This window comes from Protopterus annectens, chromosome 4.part0, assembly GCF_019279795.1.
Source record: "Protopterus annectens isolate FY-2018-M chromosome 4.part0, PAN1.0, whole genome shotgun sequence".
Taxonomy (NCBI): domain Eukaryota; kingdom Metazoa; phylum Chordata; order Ceratodontiformes; family Protopteridae; genus Protopterus; species Protopterus annectens.
Window position 1 is genome coordinate 1,445,537,719 of NC_056733.1, and position 15,595 is coordinate 1,445,553,313.

Sequence of the window (15,595 nt, forward strand, 5' to 3'; positions counted from 1 at the left end):
TTTTGTATCACTTGAGCCCCGCCTGTTTATTTGGGTCTCTGTAGATTCCCCTTCATTACCAATGTAGCTCTTTACTCTAATCTGTGTATAAACTGGCTACTAATAAGCAAGTCTATGTAAAGACACACTCCCAGCCTTAATAAATGTTGCTTTCGCATCTTTCCTTCACCTTACAGGTAGAGTTTGTATTACTACTCACCCCCTCCGAGGCCTTTACTCATAGTTTTCCACTGCTTGCCTCTCTGATTTGGCTGGTTTCTTTGCATTGCACCTGGTTCACACCCTTTTTGCTACCCCCTCCCCCAATACTAAGTCTATATTAAATTCCTGATGTTTATGGAACCATCTTCAAATTACTAGTCTCCCATCAGGACACAAGTGCCCTTCAGCAGTTGAATTCTGCTCGCTGGTAAGCTATTAGACCTCAGGAATTTCTTAAAGTGCTGTTTTTGACTAATTATTTGGAGCTATTCAACAGGCATTCATTTTCTGATTCTTGACTACTGCTGTGCTGTTCGTAAGTATTCAATTTAGTTTTCTTGTGTGCACAGGATAGTTTGCTGCTAAATGTATTGTGTACGATTTATTGACTGGATTCCAAACAACGTTATGGCTCTGTGATGTGTTAACTGTTGAACTACTCTCTGCAGTCCACAGCTGCCTCCCCACCCATACAGTCTTGGAAGGAGACAGTACTGCAAAACTAAATCAGGGACATACCTTTTCAGCTTGAAGAACAGGGTCAGTCCACCTAAGCATTCTAAATGTACGTTTTATGACAGTAAAACTTTAACATTAACATTGTAACCTAGTAGTTCTCAGTGTACTAGTAATACTGACTGTTTGAGCCTTGTGACCCCCCCCCCCAGTTTGTGCATTAATGATAACTGCCCAATAGACAGTATACACTTAATTCTGAACCTTCCTATTCTCTGTGATTAAAAATAACCATCGAACAGCCGTTTCAGTGCTGTTTGCCTTAGTATTGTATCACTTGAGCCACACCTGTTTATTTGCATCTCTATCAATTCCCCTTCATTACCAGTGTAGATCTTTACTTTAATCTGTGCACAAACTGGCTACTAATAAGCAAGTCAATGTGAAGACACACTCCCAGCCTTAATAAACTTTGCTTTCTCATCCATCCTTCACTTTGCAGGTACAGTCTGTATTATTAAATATGTCTCTGTAAGGTCTTCACTGATTTTGCTATCTAACTGCTTCTCGAGACTTACTCAAGCCTCCTCCTACCTGCTCCACTCTCTTATGTACAGTGCCCCTCTACTTACACATCTCCAATGTAGCCTAAAAAAACAAACTGGAAGCTTGATGTAACAAAGTCTAAAAATTTGATACAGGGTCCAAATAGTCTGCCCATCACTGCCATTTCTTCCACTCCCTAAACTGGCTTGAGCTTACTAACTTCCTGAAATTCATACAACTCACCACTACTCACAAACTCATATTCCAACCCTCCATCTACCCATCTCTTGCATATGTCTTAACCCCTTACCTACCCAGTCATACTCTTAGATCTGAAAACCAAAACATCCTTAAAAATCTATAAACCCCTTCGCCTGCCTAGCCAATTACTTTATCACACTCCTTAGCTAAACTATGGAATTCTCTCCCCCCTCCCTCTCTCCTCCATCCTTACCTTACTTCAAAGTGGGACTGTTCCTGCTCCCTTTCCCACCTAAATTACACTGTCATCTTTTTCAAATCTCCCATCAATCCCATCTACCATCACCTCTGATGACTACTAACATTGTTCTTACAACAAACACTAAACTTGTATAAACACTTTATGACTTGTACGTTTAATTATATTATCTGTAATACGTTTTACTTTTGACTTTATCTGTATTTTAACATTTGAGTTTTTAAACATATTACTCCTTGATTTTGTATTTTAAATTGTATACTTATACTTTTGTATACTGTATATTCCATACTTGTGTTATATTCTGTTAGCTGCTTTTGGAACTTTTCTCCCCAGGCCTCCACTGAAAATGGGCACTGCTTTGCCCTGTGGGACTTCCCTGGTCATCAAACTGGAAATAAATAAATAAAGGTGTGTGTGTGTGTGTGTGTGTGTGTGTGTGTGTGTGTGTGTGTGTGTGTGTGTGTGTGTGTATATGTATACATTTATCTATATATGTATACATGCGTACTTATGTGTGTGTGTTTTTGTGTGTGTGTATATGTATACATTTATCTATATATGTATACATGCATACGTTTGTGTGTGTATATGTATACATTTATCTATATATGTATACATGCGTACGTATGTCTGCGTGTGTGCATGTTTGTCTCCATATAACTGGTGTAAAGGATCATCTCCTTCTCAGACATTTCCACCTTCAGAATGCATACTGTGTCTTGTAGATCTTGTGGAGAGAAGGCTATGGCATGTATAGTGTGTGTTTGTCTTTATATAACTGGTATAAAGGATCATCTCCTTCAAAGACATTTCCACTTTCAGGGTGCATGAGTCCCTTGAGAGATGGGTACGTGCATATTGTGTCTTGTAGATCTTGTGGTGAGAGGGGTATGGCACGTGTGTATATGCTTGTCTTTATATAACTGGTATAAAGGATCATCTCATTCAAAGACATTTCCACCTTCAGGGTGCATGAGTCCCTTGAGAGATGGGTACGTGCATACTGTGTCTTGTAGATCTTGTGAAGATACGGGTATGGCACGTGTGTGTGTGAGCGTGCGCACGTATGTATGTGTGTGTTATGTGTGTGTTTGTGTGTGTATGTGTGTGTGTTTGTGTGTGTATGTGTGTGTGTTTTTGTGTGTTTATGTGTGTTTTTATGTGTGTGTATATGTATGTGTGTGTGTTTTTATGTGTGTGTGTGTGTGTGTGTGTGTGTGTGTGTGTGTGTGTGTGTGTGTGTCTTTATATGTGTGTGTGTGTGTTTTTATGTGTGTAAGTGTGTAGTTCCCTGGTCTGCCTTCCATGGAAGGAATGCCCCCTTTATAGACATTTTTAGCTCATGTACAACGTACTATTTGTCCTGATTCTATATGCTTCATATTCAGCTAAGGCAGCCCATTTTATACATCTCAGATTACTTTACTCATTTAATCTTTTTTTAATCAATTGCTAGACTATATGATACTTTGAACTGTGGTATATCAAAAACAGGCTTTGGAGCATACTTTGAGATGAAACATAACTTGCTAGCATTGTTTATTGTCGTTATGTTTTAAACCTACTTTTTAAATAATGATTGCTGTTTGTGTGCAGTAAAGGTGCAACAAAGTGTCCCATAAATAAAGGCAGTGTGATGTTATTTAAACTGTCTTACAAAGCCTTAAATGCATTTCTAAAGTTACTTGAGCAATGCAGTGTTCAAAACTCGGTAATTTCTCAGAATGGTGCATAGCAGTAAATCATTTGGCATTTAATTTAGGAAAGCTTATCAGAAGCAGTATGTCATTATTATTGTCTGTTTGCAACAGTATGGTTCTTTTTCATTTAAAATTCATTTTTAGCTGTATTCCATTGCCATCGTTCTGCAGGCATGATGTTTTCACCTTCAGATTTCTCATATTGCCCACCCTGGGATTTATTAACACATATACCAAGTGTACACTAAATGTACAACATTCTGAGTGAATAAACAACACAACTATAACTCACACCTTCTTCCTACTTTTAGTTTTCCGACTGATTTTCTTGCAGCCATAAATATCGAGGAGGATTCATAAAGGTTACCACAAAGTGTAGACTACATGTACAGTTAGTTTAATCTTTCTTAGTGACTAGAAAAGTAAAAAAAATGTGGTAGGGATGTTCTTCAAGACAGATCGTATATATTTAGTATAGGTGTTAATGAATCTAAATAATGCTAAGAAATATTCACTTTTGCTAGCTTAGCTCTTTTAACCTGCTTCCTAGTGAGAAACATTTAGTCAGCATTACTGTCTGAATGTAATTATTGTACAGCACAGTGCAAAAGGCAAGAGAAAACTAGTTGGCACAGATCTATTTATGACAACTGTATGACTGCATACTACTTTATTTACTGGAGATAAATTGCCTGGTTATCACTTAAAATAGTTGAGTCACATAGATTGTTAGCATGAATGGTCTATTATAAGCAGTGTATCAACACTATCTATGGATGTCTGGCATTGGGCATTATATACAAAGTACTTTCAGATTTTCTGCCTTAAAATATTTCTAGTAACAGTAGTAATCATTTCTATAGGCTGAAGCAGAGGATAATAATGATCCACAGAAAGAGACTGAATAGTGTATACTACTACTTTTATTTCAAAAAATACAATCAGGAATGCTTATTCATATCTGATGTGATGCATTAAATCAGAGTACTCCTTTTGTATTTGTGTCATTTCCTCTACTTAAGCAAAGCTTTTAGTAAATATTTGTCTCTTCTAACCAGGCATTTTATAAATAGAAACCACATAGCCTTGTTATTTTTCACAACTGCTGATGCACCACAGAAAAAAATATATGAAGAAGTTTTATTTGTTAGCAGTTACACAGATTATTTTGCAAAATAAATCTCAGAACACTTTATTTTAGGTTTTTTTACCGCTTCTGTTTACATTGGCATGGTTTGGGTTGTTCTTTCCCTGTAGTACAGCTTCTGCTATGAATCCCTTATGCAACCCACAGTCACCCCTTCAGGATTCTGACCACACTTCAATCCTTCTCCAGCCTTGTGGGCACAGCACATCAGAAGCCTGACCTAATCTGAGGAACCATCACCCGTAGGTCAGCCTGCATACTCACTCTGTGGAGCTCTTTCAGTAGTGAGTCAGACCACTGGCTAATGGTGGGTGACTAGAGAGATGCCATAGCCACTGGCAAGGTATGTTTGATTGCTCTTTGATATCCCTTCCCTAACTTCTATGGTGATGTCATACTTTGACGCTGTGCCTTGCCATTAGCTGAGATTCCTGGGTCTTTGCTACCCTGGGCTGTAAGGTAGCAATGCATCCAAACATGCCCAAAGATATTATCTCAGCTTCTTCTTGAAGTCATGATTACCCAGAGCAATGAAACTAGCCACCCTTCTGCCACACATCTCACTACCCAGGAATAGACACACACAGAAAAGTAGCTATGATGGGGTAAAAGGGGCAGCTGCTCAGGCAAATGGTGTCAAGCGGCACAAGCAATGCTTGTGGCTTGGATGTTACTGCAGTACTGGCATTCATTTTCTCAAGGCTAGTACTCAATTTGTTGTCAAGGCTGAAGTGCAGGTTCTTTAGAATGTAACAAGTTATTTGTTACATTTATAATAATTGGTTTGCTTCAGTTTAGAGAATTGTTTTGCCCACAACTAGGATGAGAGGACATTTCCTATTTTGTTGCTTCTCGTCTTAGTGTTGATTGATGCTCCTGATCATGGAACTAAATAGTCATGTGGTTGTGGGCAGGCACATCCTCTCTGCCTGCTATCCATCTATACCACTAGTGAGACTGCTGTTAGTATACCATTAAGATAGTGAAGTAATGGTTATATAATAATAGTCCAACCACTACATTTTTTCCAATGTCCTGTCACTGCGAATAAGGAAACTATTCCCTGCTCTCAGTGCTTTCTGCAGCACCCATGTCTTAAGTTACTAAATGTTCCATCATTCTTTTGTTACATTGTGAGGCATTTTGAACTGAAGTGAACAGTAGATCACTTACTAATGTTAATTCGAAAGCATACATTTCTTACCCCCACTCACACTATCTTACTCGTGTGGGTGAATCCTAATATTATCTTGTCCTTGCCTTCTGAAAAAACCTTTCCCTAACAGCACCGGTATGACAGACATTCATATACTACACATAAAGAAAAATTCATACAAACACTAACACATACTCACAGACACACAGTCATTCACATACTCACACACATGCACAACTAAATCTAGCCCCTTACCTAGAGTTTATCCTAACCCTAACCCACAAATATGAACATATTCCCACCCCTAATAGTGACCTACTTACTATAACTAAAAGAATTTTAACATCACCACATGAAGGTGCAGTAATCTTCCTATAGCAAAACTCACATTTCATAATATGGGTGCTCTGTAAAAAACACCACAATTCCCATTGTAGAGCAAATGAACAACCAGCAAAATGAAATACTTCCATCACTCGTACTCATGCTAACTAACTATACATATATGAAAATGTAGAGATACAGATATAGATATGTATACATAGACACACACACACACACACACACACACACACACACACACACACACACACACACACACACACACACACACACACACACACACACACACACACACACATTCACAGAGAGAGAGATGAGGGAGATAAGAGAAAAAAGGGAAGTGGGTGAAAAGTAAATGGAAAATGTTTTACAGCAGTAAAATAATCTCAGTCCACAGGGTAAAGCCCCTCAACGATCCAAATTAATATAATCCAGTGAAAAAATCAAGAGGAAGCACCATATAAAGTGAAGGAGACTTTGTTCACATAAAACACATCCAAATATAAAATAGTAAGCACTTTCGAGTTCCTAACAACAATTCTTCAGACTTAATTAAGATTATACTAAATGGAAAATGTACATAAAACTGGGGATGACTACAGGAAGAATGAGGCTTTCGAGTTCCTAAGAATGCTTCTTCAGACGTAATTAAGTCTGAAGAAGTGTTCTTAGGAACTCAAAAGCACTTACTATATTATATTTGGATGTGTTTTATGTGAATAAAGTCTCCTTTGGTTTATATGGTGCTGCCTCTTGTTTTTTTCACTGGATTATACTAAATGGAAAATGTACATAACGCTGGGGATGACTAGAGGATGAATGAGGCAGCAGGAGTCCTTGGACACACATAAGGAACTCACACCAACAAGGATAGATATGACACAGGTGGGGGGGGGGGGCAGGGGAGACCCACACAGATAAAGGATAAACAAATGTGTGGGGAGGAGATGGGATGCAAACAACTTGCCAGTTGCTGGCCAGGACACATTACTGCAACCCAGAAGGTGGTGTTTCTGAACCCATGTGTTCAGTTCCAAGGACCCATACACACCCTGTTTACCTAATGGCATTAGTCAGTCAGTTTGCAGAGGCTCTTACATGCTGCAGGAGGGTTCCTTGATGGCGATCTTGCATATCTATATCCAGGCAGCCATAGCCTCTGCTATATGCACCAATTCTGATACAGCTAGTGCTGCAATTTGTGCAGGGTACCTGCTAGGCATAGGCAAAAACCTTCCCAGGTAAGGCATTCTCACCTACTCACTAGTATCAGCCAAAGCACTGGGACGGCAACAAGCTGCACCTTACACACCTGTGGCTCAGGAGGGCTGTGGAGACATGGAGAAGGGAGATGAAGGGGGAAAACTGAAATCAGAAAGATTACCCAGAGCAGATACAGCAGATATAAGCCAGGAAAGGACATATTGGCCACTAATCACTATGCCTTTAGCCCTTGTGCCTCATGTGCCAGTTAGCATTCTCTGCATGCTCCGTCTGTGCTAAAAACAAACATTCTAGGCAAGTAATTATATAACACATATGGCTATGTGGATAAACAAATCACAATTCAACAATACTGCTCAACATACACATGTGCAAGGAAGCAGAATCCTTACCTAACACAAGAAATGGAAGGATGTATATGCACAAAGGGACAACAATGCAGTCAAGTTTCACATTACAGAGCCGCTGTGTGTATGCGGTAAAGCAGACACAGCTACATTAAACATAATTTTGTGCAATGATGCAAAAGCATGCAATGCTCTCCAGTTATGTGCAGGGTCATATTCCTCTGTACAGTCATACAACAACATAATGCCACAATAAAATAATAGCTATCCACAGCCAACTCAGCAGACATACAATACAATCACCCACTACAAATAACATGGAACATTTTAATACCTAAATTATTAAATAAAAAAAGAGAATCAGCAGCTTCCAATTGCAAACAGCAAAATATATTTATTAAATGTAGTTTTGTACTCCATAGATATGGTAAATACTAACCCATCCAGGATGTCCATGCCTAAACTTTGCTTCCCATCCATAGAGATCTCCTGAATGACAGCAGTGTAGATCATCATACCATTGCTAGCACAATTCAGTAGAATGTGGGTGTTAGTCATCTTAGCAGGGCTGCCAGGTCATAACAGTCATCTACCATCTTGAAATGACCTGCCTAAGCATTCTAACATCTCATCACTGAGTTAGCTGTGCAAGAAACGAAGCATAATTTTGCTGTCCTTTGTACACTAGGCAGGTTCTCTCCAGAGAGCACTAACATTGGCAGCTATCTCCACAAATGTATAGCAGAACAAAATAGCAGTGTGAGAGTGTTGCCCTACATAGTACTCTGAATCTTGTGTAGAATAGCATACTGCCTCTTAGATATGCAACATGTTTACATTTACAGCTTGTATGAAAGAGCAGGCATGGGCATGCACAGACACTGGGGATATGCAGCAGATATAGTTATCAACACCTCAAGGCATTGTCTGTTGTGAAACACAACAACATCTAGTTCCATTAGCATAAATAGTGCGCAAACTACGACTTAGTAGTGACATTCATCAGCAATCTGATATTTTGGATTGCAAAACATGCATTAACAGAACATGAGTAGCTGAATTATTTTGGCAACTTAAACCAACTTCTCAAGCACAGAAGCAGCAAATACATGGGTAGTAAGAGATGGAACACAAGAGGTACATGGAGCGATACATTTATGTGGTAGAGGTGTTAACTCCATTTTGAATACACATGCAACTGAATCTCTGTTAGTTAAGATTATTGTGCAATATTACATATGCTGTAACTGGTACCCACAGCTATAGTTTACTGTATCCATGCACTAGTTCACATACATGTCTTGCAGATGAAGGCAGTCTGGTGATGCAGGGCAGCCACCTCATCAACAAGGTAGCAGGAGGTGACATACTGAACATATGAAGCCTCCAAAATGTGTGTACACTAAAGTATATAGTTATGTTTCATTGTACCAGTCTACTTCCAATGTGACATATCTCTGAGCATCCACACAAGCTTTTCCAGTCTCTCGTCCTACTCCAGTATGTATACTCATGTCTGAAAAAAATAAGGGATGATAAAGGCTGGACATGTTTAGCTCTAAAGAGTGTTGTGTCTTGTTACAAACTCTCAGAACACAAGGAGATATGATGTCTGGGGGAGGTGGTTACCAACCAATCTCAGTAACACTAAGTAGAGGGAAAGAGTGGTGCATGGTGTCAGTGCTGTGAGTGGGAGGAGCTACATCATATACTGCCTCAGACTCACAAGCACAATGATTTCTAGATTTTATTAACAAAAATACACTTCAACAGAAAGCATGTTCACCCACCAGAGGTTCAGACATATTGAACCTGGTATTCTCCAGTATGGGAGAGTACTTCATACCTCCCAGTCTCATGTCCTCACTGGTGAGGTTGGACCCCAGCAAACCCAGTAACAGTTGCAAAGCAAACTACATCCCATTAAGTGATAGTTTGTCAAAATTTAGTGCACCTCCTAAACCCGAGTTCACAGTAAACTATGCAGAACTATTCATAGAGAGCTTGTAGAACTATATGAATTGCTGTATAGAGGCTGCTGTACTTACTAGAAGTAATCCCAAAACAAACTCTAAAAATGAACAGCACTGGTTGTATGGTAACCTTAACAGGGTGTATAAAAAAGGACAAATGTCATGGGTAAAAATCAGGAACAACAACTCCCATGAAGATAAGAGTTTTGTAATTCAACTAAACAGAAAACTCAGAGGACTAATTGAGTCCAACAAGGCCACTTATGAGGTTAAGATCACAGGCAAAAGACAATGACCACAAGACCTTCTGCAGCTAAGCCCTTAACCTCAAAGGCAGCACACAGCAGTGTGCTGAACTGGTGTCAAGTGTGTCACCTTCAATGAATAGAGTGGCATGACAAATCTGTTTGCATAAAATTCAGCTCAAACTTCAACTCCCCACCCCCCCCCATAAAATACCTACTAGCATAACCCCCTCAAATATTATCAGGGATCAGGTCCTGGTGGTGCTTGCTAATGCCAAAAACTCATCCTAAATGTATCATGACAATATCCTGAGATGCCTCCTAAAAAGCTTGAAACACAACCTTCCAGGACCACTTGAGTCAATTTTCAACTATAGCCTCTAAATAGGCTTTGTGCCATGAGAATGGAGGACTGCATTACTAATCCCACTTCACAAGAGTAGACCATCAACCAGCTCCAGAAACTACAGACCCATTATTCTGACTAGTCTAATATGCAAAACCAAGAAGCAAATTGTAGAAATGATCAATGAAGACATAGGCAACCATCAGACACTGGACCCAACCCAGTTTGGCTTCATCAAGGGAAGGTTCTGCCTACTTAACCTGGTGAACATCTTTGAGAAAGTCACCAAAGCAATGGAAGAAAAGAAAATAGAAAATACCGCCAACTTGGACCAGACTAAAGTGCACAATATAATATCCCACTTGTGTATAGGTTCATAAGTAGGTACTAGGCTATCGGCCCTGGGGCCAATACAAGCCCAGCCAAAAAGGTACCCTGGCTTTTGCCACCCAAGAAAATTATTTTCCTGTGCCACTGTCAAGTAGAGCCAGAGAGGTGATCCCCGGGGTGAATTTCCTATTTCCCATCCAATCATCAAGATTTTTCTTGAAGACTGCTAATGAGGAGCTTTGTTTGATATAGATAGGTAGTTTATTCCAGAGTATGGGAAGTCTCTGGGGCAGGAATCTATCCCTCCGGCATGTTCTGTTTATTGTGGTAACAAGGATTAGGTCCCAAGAGCGTGTAGTTCTGAGGGATTGGGATTTCTTTAAGCAGAGCATGTCCAACAGCTCTGGGTTTGACATAGCTTTGTATGTTAGGCAGAGTTCACCTCTGAGTAGGCAATATGCGATGGAGTAAAGCTGGAGTTTTTTAGATGGTCTGCGTAGGGCATCTGTTTGAGGCCAGTAATCCTCTTTGTGAGGTATTTCTGTTGCCTTTCCAGTTGTTGTAGATGTCTTGTGAGGTACATACCAAAATGGGCATTGTACTCTGTAATAGGTCTAATGAGTGATGAGTAGAGGGGAACAATTACCTCTTTTTTTTGAATGAGAAACCATTTGTGATGAGGTGTGCCATGTAGAAGGATTGCCTGACTACTGTGGCAATGTGATTATCAAAGGAGAGACTACTGTCCACCTGTGTCCCAAGGTCTCTTCTCATACTTTCGGTGTTGGTATACTACCGCCTATGTTGTAGTTCATGGGTACAGGGTTTTTACCAAAGGGGATGACAATGCACTTTTTGGCATTGGGCTTGAGGCCATGGCTTTGACACCAGGCATCTGTCTCAGTGATGCCCTTTTGTAGGATGTCCACATCGTTAGGAGTTTTGATTATGGCTCCTAGTTTGCAGTTATCTGCGAACTTCATTAGCCAAAGACCTTCTGTGTTAGCCTGTACTTCAGAGAAGTAGATACCAAACAGGAGAGGATCCAGGACTGAACCCTGTGATTCTCCACTTGTCACTGGTCTGAAGTCGGGTTTGGAGTCTACTACTTTCACAGTGTGGGTTCTGTCAGTGAGCCAGTTGGCAACCCATCTTGTGACATAGGGATTTATACCTAGTTTAGTAAGTTTATCTATAATTCCAGAGTGGGGGATGGTGTTGAAAGCCTTGGCAAGATCTAGATAGGCTGTGTGAACCACCTTACCCTTGTCTACGGCTTTGATGACTGCTTCAAAGAGGTGTATCAGGTTTAGGAGACATGATCTGCCTTTTACAAACCTGAACTGGGTGGGGTCCAGAGTTTGGAGATTACCAATGTTTTTGTTTATAAGTTCCATGATGATACGCTCCATGGCCTTGCAGAACAGGCTCATCAGGCTAATGGGGTGGTAGTTCCCGGGGTCCGTGGTGGCTCCCCCTTATGGAGTGGGATAACTGTCGCTGTGTGCCATTCAGCAGGTACAAAGCCTGAGGTGAGGCTATGATTGAACATGATACTTAGGTGTGGTGCCAGTTCGTTTTGTAGTTCATGTAGAACGCAGCCTGGGATGTTGTCTGGTCCCATGGATGCTGTGTTCTTGGTTTTAGAGAGTGTGTTTTTACCTGTGCAGCCATGATTACAGGAACTTTGCATTCTTCCGGTATAGAGATGGGCTCTTTTGGGGGTGAGAGGGGTATAAATTAGCACTGAACCTATCTGCCAGGATGTTGGCAATATCATTTGGGTCTGTATATTTAGTGCCATTGTGCTGTAACTCAGAGCAGATCTGAGTGTTGCCATTGAGATACATATGGGAAAACAAATCATGGAAAGAAGGGAGTAAAGCACAAGTTTCCCTTAAATATTTTTATTTTTGTTTGGGTAATGAATGCAATTATTCAAATTTTATGTTGGTAATGGATGAAATGTTATGGAAGATAGGAAAGGAAATCAAGGTAACAGATTTTCTGTCTTATGCAGATGATTTGGTTATTTTAGAAAAATGAAGTTGTGATGGGTAACAAAAAGTATTATAAGAATTTACAGGTTATTTAAAAAAGTGGTAAGTACATATGAAAATGATATTCTATGGTAATTAATAAAAATAAAAGGAAGGATGAAGGAAATTGATAAATATGATATAATATTAGTTACAATTTGTGTATTTTGGAAAAGGTGTGAAGGACTATTATGTAACAAAAACAAAAGAGATGACTATGTATTTGCAGAATTATGAAAATGGTTGTGGAAAAGGCATTGGGGAGGACAGATGGAAATGGGAATGGAGGAAGTATGTATTGCAACTTGAGTTCTATTACTTATGAAAAAATTGTAAAAATTATGTTAATAGTTTACTATTGGCATTTCAAATACACTCCAGTCGACCATTTAAAATGACTCTAAATGTGGAATTTGGAATGCTGAAAAGTAAGCCAAAACAAAAAGGAATACAATGACAACCATGGTTCGATGTATTTGACATAGCAGGAGGTGACATCATTCACCTCCTGCTATGCATATTAACATACCGTTAAACTGTACAGTCAACACTATGTTAATTCTAGTGTTTTGTATGGGGGTCATGCCCCCTTGCACACCACATCCCCTGTAACTTAAATATACCAGCTCTGAGATTGCACTTCAGTGAGGAAATGGGCTAATTCCCTGCTCCTCACTGAACCGCAATACCTCTGCACAATGTCGAACCCAAATGCTCAAATTACACTACCCATTCACTTTAGTTTGGTTGATTGATTTGGGTTCGATATTCTGCCTACTTGAAAACTGCAAGTCAACCATATACCATTCAACCGATGCAGTTTCAAGGTTTTCATTGTAAACCAAATAGGATAGCTATGCGGTTGCAAAAATGAGTAAATAATTTATAATAATGTGTAAGTAACATATACATAAACAAAGCAGCCCCTCCTCTTTTTGTGCTGTGGTATCTCTGATATCCACTTTAGCTACCACAAACTCAGGCAGATGGTGCCTCAGTTTAATGTATCATCTTTAGTGTGATAGTCCCTGGAGTGCGGCACCCCGCCCCCATGCTGCACTGCAGTGTTACTATTGGAAAATTAATCCATGTTCCAGATTTGACAAGAGAGACCACAGCTTTGTGTACCAAAGACTTCCATGCCACATGTTGAGCTACTAAGATTGCAATACTTTTCAGTTTTCCAGCCCACTCCAAGAAAAACGGCACTTATACAATCAAAAATGCAATAACATAAATTGCCTAGTACTTTTTTTCTGATTTGCTGTAACAACGCCAATAGAAATCATTTAGATCTAAATGTTTTGGGGTAGCACCAAACCTCTCAGTTGATTTGGTCAAGTGTTCTGGAGAAAGGCAAAACAATGGGATGAATAAGGAAAAAGTTTTAAATGTTCCTCTAATACACTTAAACAGTTAACAAAATGGCATGTATTGCATCGCTACAGATTTTTATACCAGTAAGAAGTATAAAACTCCAATATGTGGTATTACTGCCTGACTGCGATCGTGAATAATTTACCATAAAAAAATGTTATAAGGAGCAAGACAAACATCTGAAGCAAAATTAATGACAATCTGCAAAAATATGTACAGTTGAGAGATACAGGTAGCATTCAAAAGTGATACCATCATAACCCATTCCAGGATTTAAATTATCAGATGCAGCTCTATACAGCAACACAATTTCCCTTAAGAGGATACTTGGGAGCATACTCCAGACCTAGGGCTGGACTCTCTCTCTCTCTCTCTCTCTCTCCAGGCCCCAAACAGGACTCCACAATGACCACTATGGAGCTCTGTGTCCCTTTATAAGTAGTTGAGACACACACTTAGATATTTGATTTGTACACACACACACACACACACACACACACACACACACACACACCTGGGAAAGGCTGGCACACAGTTACCTGTTGTGCCACCAGTCAGCTACTCTAAGACTTCTACAAGGGTGCCCAATTATACTGAGTAAAATTAATACTAATATACATGGTAGAGTTTGACCAATGCAGCAACGCTTTCAGGAGCATAAGTTCTCTTAAGATATTAAAAGTATTCTCTACAAGACCAGCCACAATGAAAGATATAGAAATATTTAATGATAAATAATAAAATAAAAAACATGAGAATACTGAATATCTAGTTACAATAAACTCCAGAGTTTCAGCACAGGAGATATAAGAAATAACACAGTTGAATAGATTCACACAGATGCAGAAAAGCAATACTTAACAAATCTCACTATATTTTACTGACTGACAAAATAATTACTGTTTCCTAGTTAAGGTTCTTACTACAGCAAGGCAAGATTAGGTGTATGGTTGTGTGAGATATCTGTGAGAGATCTTTCCTGTCAGGTTACGAAAAACAAATCTGCTGCCACACTTCCAGAATATCTCTCACTAATATGCAAAAAAAAAAAAAATTCAGTGCTGGTTATAGAATTACATCACATTTGGTCACCTGATTCTGATACAATGCACACCCAGATCTTTGCTAAGATCTGTTGCAGCATCTGAACGCTATAACACAATTTGAAAAAGGTTCACCCTTCCAAGGTAGCAGTTAGTTCACCTCTAAAGATAATACCGTAAAATTCTTAGTCCTGGTTTTCTCAGGCGTTTTTGTCTCTGGCTGCAATCAGACATGTAAGATAAAATCTTTATAGCCTAACCCAACCCATTTAATTTTCAACCTATTTTTCAAAATTCGTTGGAGTGAGATTAATTTCTTCCCATCCTGAATTCTCTGTTAAACATGTACATTTAATCAATTAAAATAATACTGTCTGACATATATGTATATCTCCTTTCTATCCATCAGGATCCACTGTTGATGCATTTTTTTAACAAAAGCAAGTTTACAAATACATTTTTAACACAAACATCTGTACAAATCAGTTTGTTAGTCAAACGACATAAAATTATTTACAAATCTCTAGCTAGCTATGCTAAAATATGTCACACATGCACTGCCCTACTCTCCCTGACACAGATGGCACTACCTCATATTATCAGCTTCTTCTTTTTGAGACAGTTTAGTATGGTTTGACATTACCACAAAATCCATAGCAT

General features: G+C 39.2%; 1 long non-coding RNA gene across 1 annotated transcript in view; it reads left to right on the forward strand.

Moving 5' to 3' along the window:
- Positions 1-370: 370 nt before the first annotated feature.
- The window catches only part of LOC122799904, a 210,262-nt gene continuing 195,037 nt past the window's right edge, over positions 371-15,595 (forward strand). The window contains exon 1 of the long non-coding RNA XR_006364511.1: positions 371-409. This is a non-coding gene — a long non-coding RNA (uncharacterized LOC122799904). The remainder of the gene's footprint in view (positions 410-15,595) is intronic.